The sequence below is a fragment of the Centroberyx affinis genome, unplaced genomic scaffold (assembly GCF_046629955.1).
Source record: "Centroberyx affinis isolate AG114_WGS23_722 - 3 ecotype Tasmania unplaced genomic scaffold, CSIRO-AGI_Caff_v1 ptg006627l_1, whole genome shotgun sequence".
Lineage (NCBI taxonomy): Eukaryota > Metazoa > Chordata > Actinopteri > Beryciformes > Berycidae > Centroberyx > Centroberyx affinis.
In genome coordinates this window covers 42,501-47,039 of record NW_027283358.1, presented here as the reverse complement: position 1 = coordinate 47,039, position 4,539 = coordinate 42,501, and positions in this window count along the sequence as shown.

The window sequence follows — 4,539 nt, the reverse complement described above, 5'->3', positions numbered from 1 at the left end:
GGGGTCACACCATCAGGCTCCATGAGGTCAGTGCTTGTCATGTTTGCGATGTTCTCAACCTTACTGGGGTCTGTTGAAACACCATTCTCATCTATTATGTGGCCGAGAAACTTTACAGACTTCCTGAGGAAGAAGCACTTTTTAGGGGCCAACTTCAAGTTATGGCCACGCAGCCTGTCAAACACCATCTTCAGGCGCAGCAAGGCAGTCTCTTCATCAGGTGCAAACACCAACAAATCATCCAAGTAGCATAGCAGACTCAAATAGTTCTGGTCCCCGAAAATGCTGGTCATCATGCGCATAAAGCTCCCAGGGCTGTTGCAAAGGCCCTGTGGCAGACGGTTATACTCATAAAGGCCCATGGGAGTGGTAAAGGCAGAGTACTTCCTGTCGTCCTCATGGAGTGGCATGTTGTAAAATCCAGAGGTCAAATCCATCGTGCTGAAGAGGCAGTTGCCTCCCAGCGCTGCCAAACAATCTGCCTGGTGGGGAAGGGGGTGAGCGTCCTTCAGTGTCCTTTTATTCAACCAGCGAAAGTCTGTACAGATGCGGAGATCTCCGTTTTTTTTCCACACAAGCACCAAAGGTGATGCGTATTCACTGGTCGATTTTCTGATGATTTCCTTTTCCTCCATTTCGCTCAGTACCTGGCGCAGCTTTTGGTACTGGCCAGGGGGCACTCTCCTGTATGGGAGCCTGAATGGTCTGCTGTCTGACAGGTGTATGCGGTGTACAAAGCCCGTCGCCTCCCCACAGTCAAGATGGTGGCGTGAAAAGACATCCTCATACCGCAAAACAAGGTCAGCCATCCTCCTCTTACAGTCCACTGACACTTCACATGACTCAATGTCAACGGTACTGAGCCCAGCTGACCTGAGCTGCTCTTTGACAGAAACTGCATCAGCAGTAGGTGGCACAGCTGATTGGGTGCAGCTGACCAGGGGAACCTCTGAGCGTTCAGCAACATCCATGTCCTCAAGCGCCACACAGGAGTAGACATCAGCCAGCTTTGCATTGCGCCTCAACAGCACAGGCCTGTCAGATGTATTGATGAGCTTTAGTGGGACCCACCTGTCTCCCCACAGTGGAGTCACAATCTTTGCGACCAAAACTCCTCTGGGAGCTGAGCGGGACGACGTGGGCTCTGTCATGACGGTGCTGCCTGGGGAAACAGCAGTGTTTTTGGGCAGTCTTCCCCAGATGAGATATTCACGGCCAGGCTCGAGGCAGGTAGCTGAGTTACACCTGACTGTACCAACCTTGTCAGGAATATCTTCACCTTTCCAGGGGCTCAGACCAGAGAGCATAGACAGGAAATGTTCAGTTTCTGGGTCTCTGGTTGGGCAGGGGTCAGACACTGTCTTCCAATAGGACTTGCATAGCTTAGACTGATGCAGGATGTATTTTATAACATTGGTCCCCAGTATCAACTCATCATGCTGTCCCGGGACAACAAGTGTGGGAACCAACATCTTACAGCCATACACTTCCATCTCCACGTCAAAAGCACACTTGGGCTTAACACGAAGTCCGCCACACCCAACAAGGACTACATTCACATCAATCTGTTTTTGGTCAGTTATCACCCCAGCCTCTCTCAGTTTCATCTCAGCTGTTTCACTGATGCTGCAGGCCATTGAACCACTGTCCAACATGCCCCCCATTTTCACTGTCCCACCCATCGCCACAGGTGTGTAGAAAAGACTGTCACTACTGCCAACTCTGTGAATATTCTGATAAACAACAACTTCAGAGTCATCACATGAGTCTCTCACAGACGTGTAAACTGTCTCAGCATCAGACATGTCATCAGTTTGGGAGTTCGTGGTGCGACCTGTACTGCCTCCCTCTGAATACAGGTCAGCTAGTTTCCCTCAGACTGGGATTGGGAGGAGTTATTGGCAGGGCAATTCAGTCTGGTGTGGCCAGGGGCGAGGCAGGCAAAACACAGTCTCTCGGACATGCAGTGTGAAATGGTGGTGTGGCTTGAGTCATTACAGACTTTACAAACTGCCTCTCTGGGACGTCTATCACGAGAGGCACGCTGGAACCTCCCACCTCGAATTGGATGAGAAGCATTGCGCTGCTGCATTTTCTCCATCATCTCTTGAAACATTTCGACCATACGAGTGAGAAGTCTCTCCTCTGACTGTTGGAGATTCTGTGCCACAGTTGGTACAGAGGCATGACTTGAAGCATGGTGAGATTCACCTTGAACTGGAGCATGGTGGGATTCGCCTTGAACTGGGACAGACGCTGGAGAGGGGCAAGGAGGATGACACACATGACGCTGGGTGTGGAGAGAGGAAGGTGAGGGACTCTGAGTGTGGCACTGCTCAGACACTGCCAGGCTCGGTGATGGTGAACTGGGCTGCTCAGAGGTGACAGTGGTGATGTGGCTTTTTAGCTGTGCAGCACCAGAGGCTCTGCCACTAGCCCTCAACTCTCTCTGATAATCATCGATCCTCAGCTGAACATCACGTGAGGTCCACTCATGAATTGGCTTACACTTTAGGGTGCAGGATAGCTCTGGGTCAGGGCAGTGTTTCACGAACATGAGAGCCACCTCATCATTCATGTTCTCCGTCTGCTTCCCTTGTCTGCGCAGGCCCTCAAGAGCCAGGTCCGCTGCTTTGTTCAGTCTTATCCAGTAGTCGACTGGATTCTCTCTGTGCTTGGGCAGAGTTGCATAAAAGTCAGCGAGAGGGAGACATGAGGGAGCATCACTGAAATAATGGAGAAGAACACTGTATATTAGTTCAGGTTTCTGTTTAACGTCAAGTGCAGGATCACTACGCAAGGCAATCTTCACAACATCTCTTGCCTTGCCCATCAAATGGCTCATAATTTCTTCCGCTTGGTCATACACAGGAATCTCTTGCTTTCTGAGATGAGTTTTAGTCATGTCAATCCAGTCCTGGACCGAGTACTTGTCGGTGCTGTCACCCCTGAACGTCTGGAGTCCTTTATCAGACTTAACATGAACTGTCACATGTGGAAGGTCATGTCTGTTAACATCACAGTGTGTGTTCTGGGTGGCAGAAGTAGTCTGGTGGTCACTATTCATGTTCACAACACCAGCTGACATCAACTTTGCTACAATGGATTCACCAATTTGAGCACCTAACTGCCCTACCATGTCTGTGAGATGGTGAATGACATCAACATCACTGCCAGGAGTGGAAGTGCGGGGACCCTCCCTCATGAACCCACTAACAGGAGTGCAACCTGGGCTCTGACCTAACCCTGTATCTGCACAACCATCAGACATGAACTTTGAATGTCCCACATCCCTACTGTCAGCAATATCACTGCGCCAAACACCCCTACCTTTTGGCAAACTAGGACTAGCAAACATATCCATTGTTATTTTAGCAGCTGCTTTCAACTATCAAATGTACTTGCGTTGTGTATATTTATACAGAAACAAAGTGGAGTAGAAAAGCAAGCTAATTTGAAGAACAAAAAGAATATATACAACAGTAATTAAAACTTGTCAACTCACTGAGGATAAACAATTTAAAGCTCTATGCCCTAGTCCACAGTCTTTTATAGATCTGACCACACAATAATCTTGAAATGTAGATCAGGACGGCAGCACAGCATCCACGGCGACGAGCATCAAGCTGATCTGCAGATCCAAAGGGTCACGGCACCAGTGTAACGGATGTGGGTAGGGCATGCAAAGGAACGATTCACAGGGTTGGTTTCCAGCATTTATTTTCTCCTGCAGAAGACAATATAACACATATGAGTTGCCTTCTGGTCTTCCCTGCACATCTGCTCCCCCAGCAATGCAAGATGGCACTGCGCGATTTCATTCTTTTTCTTAAAATACAGTAGATACTTTACTTTACAGTATCTACACAGGTCAACACAATATTCCTAATACAATGAAATTTCTAACCAAGAGCAATTAAAATATGAAGGAAACACATTTTTCTTAAGTCTTAACTCTATCCTCTTCAAAACTTAATTTGAACCATGAAAAACAATATACAAAAGGAAAATCAGAGACACCTGGTGGGCAAAGTAAAAAGGTGCGTGAGGTAGGGTGACTAAACAGAGACAACAAAAATTATAACATTTAACAAAGGAAAACGCATACCTGCAGAAGACAATATAACACATATGAGTTGCCTTCTGGTCTTCCCTGCACATCTGCTCCTAAACATGCCAAATAACAGAATTTACACTAGGAAATGGATGCTAAAATCACTGCGACGCTACGTTGGTCACATGGCACAGGGCAGCCTGCCGTAATACAAATGGCGCCTAGCAAGTTAAATGAAAACTTCCACAAAACGTATATTAACGATCAAAAACAACACAAAACAGCTGGGTAACGTAATAGTATTAACAATAAACAATATGCACTAAAGGTTACAACATAAATGGTTCAATTTCCAAGGAAAACAATGAAATAGCGCGGCAGCATTTTTCCACACAACTTACCCCCAGCAATGCAAGACGGCACTGTGGGGGGGCAGAGGGGCGGCTACGGAAACTCAGGTGGTACAGAAGAGGCGATGTGCAGCA